The sequence below is a fragment of the Oratosquilla oratoria genome, chromosome 33 (assembly GCF_046742065.1).
Source record: "Oratosquilla oratoria isolate Oo_2021 chromosome 33, ASM4674206v1, whole genome shotgun sequence".
Lineage (NCBI taxonomy): Eukaryota > Metazoa > Arthropoda > Malacostraca > Stomatopoda > Squillidae > Oratosquilla > Oratosquilla oratoria.
The window spans coordinates 32765396-32775395 of NC_134809.1; positions in this window are offsets into that span (position 1 = coordinate 32765396).

Here is a 10000-nt window from a genome sequence, read left to right on the forward strand (position 1 = left end):
GGTATGGGGAGGAAGAAAAAGAAGAAAATGAGAAGGAAGAGGAAGGGTATAAGGAAGAAGAAAAGGAAAAAAGGAAGAAAAAACGAAGGAGGAGGAGGAGGAGGAGGAAGGGGGAAGAGGAGGAGGAGGAGGAGGAGGAGGAGGAGGAGGAGGAGTGGTACGAGTAGGGAAGTAGGACAAGGAGAAGGTGAAGGAATAGAAAGATGAAAAGTAAAAAGAAGGAGGAGGAAGATGAGGTGGAGAGGTAGGAGGACGAAAGAGAACAATTGGACAAAGAGGAGGCAGAAGATGAGAAGTTGTTGCTGTTGTTGTTGTTGTTGTTTTTGCTGTTGTTTTTGTTATGGACTGTGTGTCACCGGTACTTCGACCTTTGTGGACAATCTCGCGCCACCATCGTGCATTATAAGGGCGAGACGGCGGAGGAGGATGAAAAGGAGGAGGAAGGGGAGGAGGAGTGGGAGAAGGGAAGTGGAGGAGGACGAGGAGAAAAAATAAGGTGGAGGAAGAGGAGGACATGGAGGAGGAAGTGGAGTAGGAGTAAGAGAAGGAAAAGTAAGCGGAGAAGGTGGCGGAGGAGGCGCGCGACGAGGGTGAAGAGGAGGAGAAGGAGGAGAAGGAGGAGGAGGAGGAGAAGGTAGGATGGAAGGAGGAAGAGGAGGAGAACTAAGCGGAGAAGGCGGCAGAGGAGGCGTGCGACGAGAGTGAAGAGGAGGAGGAGAACAAGGAGAAGATGCCGGGCAAGGACAAGGTGAAAAAGAGGAGGAAGAGGAAAAAGAAAAGGAGGAGAAAGAGGAGGAAGAGGAGAATGTAGGGGCGGAGGAGGAAAAGTAGGAGTAGCAGGAGAAAGAGGAGGAGGAGAACTAAGCGGAAAATGTGGCGGAGGAGGCATGCGACGAGAATGAAGAGGAGGAGGAGAGGGACGAGGAGGAGGAGGACGAGGAATGAGCAGGAGGAGGAGGAGGAGAAGGAGGACGAGGGGGAGGAGGAGGACGACAAAGAGGAAGTGGCAGGCAAGGACAAGGTGGAAAAGAGGAGGAAGAGGAAAATGAGAAGGAGGAAGAGGGGAAGGAGAAGGTGATGGACAAGGAGAGGGAGGAGGAGGAGTAGGACAAAGAGTTGATTAAGGGCGAGCAGCCGGTGAAGGAGGAGGAGAAGGAGGAGGACGTGGAAGAGGAAGAGGAGGAGGAAGAGGAGGAGGAAGAGGAGGAGGAAGGGGGAGAAGGGAAGGAAGAGGACAGGAAATAGGAGGAGGAGGAGGAGGAGGAGGAGGAAGGGGGAGAAGGGAAGGAAGAGGACAGGAAATAGGAGGAGGAGGAGGAGGAGGAGGAGGAGGAGGAGGAGGACAAGGTGGAAAAGGAGGACAAGGAAAAAAAACATGTATTTAGCTATTTTCAGATCGTCACTATTAACTGCATCTGCCATCAAGATCTTTCATTGCTTGATATTAAACAATCCACATAATTCGTCTCTAGTTAGATTAATCTGAAAATATATATCATGTCACATTTACTATGGTTGCTTTATAAATTTATTTCCAGAAACCTCAGCTCAGTGTATCTAAAGCTTTCTGAATATCCAGTTTAATTGGAAAACTTCACTCTGTCACACATCCCAGCAACACAAAAAAATGGATGTATTACATTTGAATCAATGATCCGGGTGATTCATATATATTATTCACTCAAGATTTTAATCGTTTATGAGATAGTTTCTCTGGAGAGTCGCTTAAATACAGGTTTTGGTAAATATTTCCCATCAAAGAAAAAAAAAAATTTGTGTCGAGTCTTAAATCTTCTGACTTGACAACGGAGGCAGAAGGAGGACTGAAGAACAATAACGAAAATAGGACCTATAGTCAAAGTATACAACCCTTTTAGACTCGTTATATTAAATTTAACAAATTTAAGGATTTTGTCCTTCATCGCTTCAGACGATTTTGTTCTGTGAAGAGAAATACCTGGATACGAATAAGTTATTCTAACAAAAAATGTAGGAATGAATGGAGCACTGAATGCACGACCTGGCATGGTTTCAGACCTTTGATCTAGTAGAGATCTCCACACTAATTATGGGAGAGAATTATATCTTCATCACAGATCCTGGGGATGTTCTTACTTATTTTTCCTGGCTGTTGTAACCCAGTTTCAATCAGATGAAGACCACTCCCATCCAGCGATTAAGGAGTTGAGAACAGGTTTTTAAAACTCTGAGTATTAGGAAACAATATAATGTAACTGATGCTTCGATCAAGACTCGAAGATCTCTCTGCCTGAGACCATTTCAAGATGAAGTCAGAGCCTTAGGTAAATAAAATAATCTGATGTCTTCAATAAGAAAAATCTTAGAACACACACACGCACACACACACACACACACACACACACACACACCCACACACACACACACACACACACACATACAAACATACACATGTATGCACCAAACATAAGCACCCGTGCATTGAAATTGACATATATGAAAGCATGCATGTACATAATACATTAGTTTATTTCCTATCCAATTATCACTTGATATACCAACTTTTCTAAAAAGCTATTGCATCTATGTTTATGAGCTTATTCAATAATACATACTATTTACCTGTCTATCCATATATTAATTTCTATCTATTTGTGTAGATTTATTCGTTTATTAGTTTATTTGTTTATTTTTTCTCGGCCGGCTCCAATAAACTTGATGGCAGCGATAGCGTGGCGAGTGTCGACGAGGTGCGGATTTTTGCATTGGCGCCTGTATCGCGCTGACAGGAGACCGGGTCGACGAGGAGGCGAGAAGGCGAGGAGGAGAGGAGAGGAGAGGAAGAGAGGGGGTGAGGAGGCGAGGAGGAGAAGAGATGAGGAGAGGAGGAATCGAAGAGGTGTGGGGAAGATACTAGAAGTAAGATGAGAAGGCGAGACGGCGAGTAAAGGAGGAGGTAAAGAAATCAGGGTGAGGGGGAAGAGGAGGAAAGAAAATCTTCTCAATTTGCGTTTCCTCAGCTCAAGTGATGGGTCGTCATTTATGAAACAATTTATCCTTTCATACCGAATGGGAACTTGTGCTTTACCTCTAGCTCCCGTCAGGCAATCTTATTAATTCCAAAAAAATAATTATGCCGAAATGACTTTCCTGTACGGGTTTCTGGCATAAATTTGCATTCACAAACTCCATCTCCCCTTCCGACCTCCTCCCGACAGCAAATACATGGAAGATTCCAGGAGAAGATGCTAATGAAGCAACAGAAATCAAACCCAAGAGCTTCAGTGCACCGGCGAGCGCTCTAAATGATGGTCCAACTCGGCTCCCCTAAGCAAACAGAGGAAGCTGCGAGGAAAGACCTGGTGGAAGGCAGACGATGTATACAGAGGGAGTACAGTTGAGGTTATAAGGTCCTCAGCGCCGCTCACGTGTATCAGTGATGGCGCCTCTTTTAAAGATTTAGTTTTTGTTGTCGTCAGGCAATTTTATTCAGTTTAGGGCAAGGCACTACAATATGGGGACTAAGGTTATCCAAACTTTGTAAATGTTAAGCAATAACAACAATGATAATAATGATAGTAATAACAATAGTAATAATAATAGTAATGATAGTATTGATAATAATAATAATAACAATAGTAATAAAAATATTATTAATAATGATGATATTAATGATAATATTAATGATAATGATAATGATAATTAATTATATATGATATATAATAATAATAATAATAATAATAATAAAATAATAATAATGATAATAATGATAATAATAATAACAACAATAATAATAAAATAATAATAATAATAATAATAATAATAATAATAATGATAATAATAATAATAATAACAACAATAATAACAATAATAAAATCAAAATGTAAAGAAAGTACGAAAATAAGAATAAAAAAATAAATAAATAAAAGAAAAATGAAAATGAAAAAGAAGAAGAAGAAAAAGGAGAGAAGAACACAAGAAAGAAGTAAACTGCAAGAGACCATAAGGCCTACACTGGGCAATTCCATGTCTATTACAACCTATCATCCCCATCCGTAAAGTTATCTAACCTTCTCTTAAAAGAACCAATAATTTCAGCGCTCACTACATGGTTATAAAGTCTATTCCATTTGTGGCCACTCTATTGATAAACTAGTTCTTACCTATTTCCTTCTTAAATCCAAATAAGTCCAATCTAAACCCATTACTGCGAGTCCTTCCTTATTCTTTTAATATGATTACCTTGTTTGCATCACCATTGTTAAAGCCCTTTATCCACTTGAATATCTCTATTACTCGAAGGTCATCCCCGCACTCTGTGTCTTTCTTGAGAGTGTAGATTAAGATGCCTAATCCTGACCTCGTAAGGTAAATTTCTGAGCCCATGTATCATTTTCGTCATTCTTCTCTGTACTGATTTTAGTGAATTTATATCCATTCTATAGGATGGAGACCAAAACTGTACCGCATAGTCAAGGATAGGTCTAATTAACACCAGATAAATTTTGATAACTACCTCTGCACATTTATTCGTAACCGTCCTATCAATAAAACCTAATGCTCTGTTTTGTCTATTCCTGACGCTAATGCATTGTTTCCTGGATTTGAGATCAGGACTCATTAACACCCCTAAGTCTCTCTCGCACTCAGTCTTCTCTAAAAACGTGTTATCTAACCTATATCTGCTTTCTGGGTTGTGTAAACCTACGTTTAACACACTGCACTTTGAGATATTGAAGTTCATTTGCCACTTCAGCGACCATGTGAACCATCTGTTAACATCTCCCTGCAATATCCCGGCGTCTTCTCCTGACCAGATTAGGCGTCGTATTTTAGTGTCGTCCACAAACTTACTAACATCACTACTAATCCCACAATCCAAGTCATTTATATACATAATGAACAATAAGGGACCCAAAACTGAGCCTTGGAGAACTCCACTAATAATACTCTCCCATTTAGATTTTACACCGTTAATGGTGATCCGCTGTTTTCTGTCACTGATCCAAGCTCTAATCCATTCAAACATTTTTCCTCCTATGCCATGGTGTCTGACTTTAGTAGTCTCTGTCGGGGCATCTTATCGAACACTTTACTAAAGTCAAGGTAAATAACATAGTAACTATCATTGTTATCTGACGCCTTGAAGACATTACTGTAAAAAGATAGAAGATTAGTCACAAATAACTTACCCTGAGTTACGAATCAAATTATGCATTTTGATGTGATCTCCGATTCCATTAGCTATTATTGATTCTAGCATTCTACCTATACCAGACGTGAAACTGATTGGTCTGTACTTGTGTAAAGATTACTTATCACTCCTTTTTTTAAAAATAGGAACGTTTCCCGCCCCCAAGAAATAGGCACGAATCCAGCGTCTACCGACTTACTAAATATTTCCATTAACTGGTCGCAGATTTTAGATTTACACTCTTTGAGTACTCTAGGGAAAATATTCGTCTGAACTAGGGATTTTGTAGCTTTAAGTCTATGTTTAATTATTTCCTTACTAATACTGATGTTAGTTATTCTACTTCCCTCATCCCAACTGAAGATCGGGTTGAGTTGAAGTACCATATTTAACCTCTTTGTAAATACCGTGAGAAAATGTTTATCAAACACCTCGCTCATTTTTTTCCTCCAAATCTATCAATACATCTTCGTCGTTTTTAATTGGGCTTATATTTTCCTTATATTCTGTTCTATAGAGATTATAGAAACCCTTGAGTTGGATCTCGCTTGTCTTACAGCCTTAATTTCGTATTAAGGTTTTGCTGTACACGTGTTCTTCTTAGCCAGTCTAGACATATCGTTATATTAGTATTAAGGTGTGTTCCCCGTTTTTTTTATTTTTAGTTATTCCTAAGTAAATCTCTCTTTTTTATTCCGATCCATCTTTTTTAGTTTGTCATCCATTTAAAAGTATTAGTATTCTTCCTTACCGCCTTGAGAATAATAAATTAGTTTTTTCGCAAACAAAATCATGTAAGTGACCTGACCTTGCTCTAGACCGCTGACTGCATTAACGACACCCACCACGCGTCTGACCTCACTATACTTTTCACCTGGACAGCTGATCCTGTTGTTATTTTCCGAACTGACTTCGTATGTGACCAGTTGTCCTAAATATTTCCTCAGCTTTTCAAAATTGGTTCTCCTGAAGTCAGGTACTAGAATGTTATTTGTGCTATCTAATTCTTTCCATATGATATCAAATCTTATTTCTACATGATCGCTAGAGCCTAGATTTTCATGCACTTGTACGTTTCTTGTCAGATCCTCATTTCTAGTTATGAGTAAGTTCAGAGTATTCTCTCCCCTCATGGGACCAGCAATAAAGGTATATATATATATATATATATATATATATATATATATATATATATATATATATATATACATATTAGAAAATTATCTTGTATCCCATTAAAAGAAGACGAAGAAGAAGAAGGAGGAGGAAGAAGAAGAGTAGAGGAGAAGAAAAAGAAGAAGAACAAATAATCCTTGTATTACCAATAGAACCTAGCAAAGTGGTGAAATATTTATTTCCCTAAAAACCAAAGTAGTAATCGTATTATTTTGATAATTATTGTGTGTGTGTGTGTGTTTGTGTGCATCCGTGTGCTTGTGTAATTTTTGGTGGATGTGCATACGTGTGTGCGTATGCACGTGTACATAGAGCGTATACGTGTATGCACGTGACAGTATTTTCCATACAAATATGCAGCCGTGGTACTACAATGACAATTTTGTTTAGCTTAGGGTAGAACTTTGCGAAGACAAAATAATCATGAACAATTGTAGCAAAAAATATATGACTTGCATACCATAATATATATATATTTATATAAATATATATATATATATATATATATATATATATATATATATATATATATATATATATATATATATGAGAGAGAGAGAGAGAGAGAGAGAGAGAGAGAGAGAGAGAGAGAGAGAGAGAGAGAGAGAGATAGAGAGAGAGGGAGAGAGAAAGCGGGAGGGATAGATAGATACAATTGGTGAACCAATAAAATTTGGATTACAATAAAGAGGTGAGAGAAAGGGTGAATGTGGGTGAGGACGAAAATCAGGAATAACATTATAGGGAATTGGGTTATAAAATAAAATAGAGATGTGAAAAAGGAAGGAATTCGCATTGACAGATAAATTGTGGAAGAAGGAAAAACAGAGGAAAACGTTGAGGGTTTAAAGACGTACGAAAAAGGTGGAATAAGGAAAATTAGAAATAGAGGAAGAATGAAACAGAGTACGAAGAATAGGAAGATGGATCCATTGATTAAAAGTTCGGGAGGAAAAAGAAGACGAAGAAAAAAGAGACAAAGACAAGAGGAACACAGATCGTGACGTAGTGAACAGTACAAGCAAGGGAGAGAAAGAATCTACTCAACTTGAAAGAACGCAAAGAAGAGACTAGCGAAGAGAAGAGGGAAGGGCAAAGAGATGGGTGGACAGGGAAGAGTGGAAGTTGATGAAAATATGGATAATTATATGGATGGATACGTGGAAGAGTAAGAAGCTGAACGATTTGATGACATAAACATTGAGTGCATAGATGACGGGGAGAAGCAAAGATGGGGTGAAGGAAGGAAAAGATAGACTGAAAGATAAAAGTGAGTAATAAGAAAAAGAACAAAGATCAAGGAGAGGAGGGTTACGGAAAGAGAATGCGGGAAGGAGGGAATGGAGGAGTTTCACTGCAGGATGAGATTATAAACAATGAAAGAAATAAAATAAAATAAAAAAGTGGAGGATACGAGGAAGAAGAAGTGAAGAAAAAGATAGGAAGGGTTTAAGGAAAGACGGAGGGAGTTGGGGAAAGTGAGAATGAGGGAGGAAGGGAGGAAGAGGGGAGGAGGTAAGGGAGGGAATAATAGCAGGAGAAAGAGAGGGAAAAGAGAAGGAGGAAAGGAGAGAAGGAGGGTGGAAAAGAATAAGGGAGGGAGAAAGGGAGTGAAAAAGGAAAGGAAGAAGGAAGGAAGGGAAGAAGGCGGGGAGGAAAGAAAGAGTAAGAAGATGGAAAAAAATAAAAAAGGAAGAAGAGAGAAAGAGAGAGAAGGAGGGAGGGAAAAGGGAGCGAAGAAGGAAAGGAAAAAGGAAGGGAGGGAAGAAGGCGGGGAGGAAAGAAAGAATGGGAAGATGGAAAACAAGGAAAACAGGAAGAAGAGAGAAAGAGAGAGAAGGAGAGAGGGAAAAGGGAGCGAAGAATGGAGGGAGGGAGGGAGGAAAGGAGGGAGGAGGGCAGTAAGAAGGGAGGGTGGGAGGAGACCTCATCACGATAAAGCTACAGCCAAGACAAAAAGCAGTTAGCGGTGGCCTCCTCGTCGGACCTTGGCTCGGCGTGTCTTGGCGCGACTGCGTTTCTCGCTGCTGCCCCGGACCCATGTCGAGGTTCTCCAATCTTGCGGACCACATATCACCCTAATTCTGCGCAAGCTTATCGACCATCTCTCCCCGTATGGCAATTTCCCCTGGCAATTGGTCAACGTTAACATCGCCAGGAACACGGGCACACTAAATCTAAGCTCTCTTTTATTCAAGCTAAGTTTTCTTCTATCATGGGCGACAGATAAAACCAGGGACTTAAAGCAAGTCATATAATGCATCCGGGTCGCCATAGTGACGAAAGAAGGAAGAGGAACAAAAAAAAAGAGAGAAAAAAAGAGGAAATAATAAAATACCCCTTTCAATCTTCCCCCCTCCCTTTCATTTCCACACAACTCTCTATGCCCCTATACCCTCGAAAACCCATCAACTTGCGTGTAGTTTGGGGTTTTACATGACGTGTAGGAGATGAAGAATAACAAAATTATTCTGAAGTAACGGTCGCCCTATTGTGCGTTAGGACAAAGTCCTTCTCCAAACTCCAACTCTCAACCTCCTTACTATCGCAGGCGGCGAAGTGATGATTGGGACAAGTGAACGCAGCGTTATTCAGCTGAGAGGGAGGGCATGGTCCTGAACACGGTCTCTATCGATCGAGACCCCATTGAGACCAGCTGTGTGGGTGGCGGGGGCGTAACCCTCAAGTTAATAAAAAGAAGGAAGGGGGTGGACTGAGGCTGGAGTTTACCGCATCAGGAGCCAAACATGGCGCCACGGTGCTGAACGGGTTAAAGGCTTGAAACTAAACACCACCGAAGCCTCTGAAGTGGTAAGATTATCAAACATGGCAGTCAGCCCGACTGCAGGACGGGGGCCTTGGCGAAAATATATATAGATCACAAAGCCGCGGCAAAATAACATTAATTGATACAAGGAGACTCAGACAATGCTTACAGAAACAAAGGAATTCCAATTGTGCGGGCAACTCGTCCATCAAAACACAAAGCGCCGTAACCTCGGACATAACGACTCTGTTGTGGTTTTAGAAGGATTACCCCGTTGGTGCAAGGTCTTCTCTGCCTAGGCAGGATGGCAGCTCGAGATAAGGGAGCCTCCGAGTCAAAGACGAAGACGGAAAGAAGGCGAAGGTGCCTGGGGGGGAACGATGGGCCGAGCGATCGAAATTCAATCTTTGAAATGAGCTCTTAAAACAATAGTTTTTCCTTAACCCCTATTAGATTATTCCAATTGAGATATCTAAAAATACATACACACATATATGTGTGTGTATACTGTATATGTACACACACGCACGCACGCACACACACACACACACACACACACACACACACACACACACACACACACACACATATATATATATATATATATGTATATATGTATATATATATATTCGGGAATAGGTGGAGTCCAGGTGCCATAGTTTAATAGAAAGTAAACGCTGGAATCGTCGTAGGAGTTTAATTCTGACGTTTCAAACCTGTCAAGGGTTCATCTTCAGGAATATACTATAATATATCCCTGAAGACGAACCTTGGACGGAGTTCGAAACGTTGGAATTAAACTCTTTCCACGACGAGTCCAGCGTTTACTTTATACATACATACGTATATATATATATATATATATATATATATATATATATATA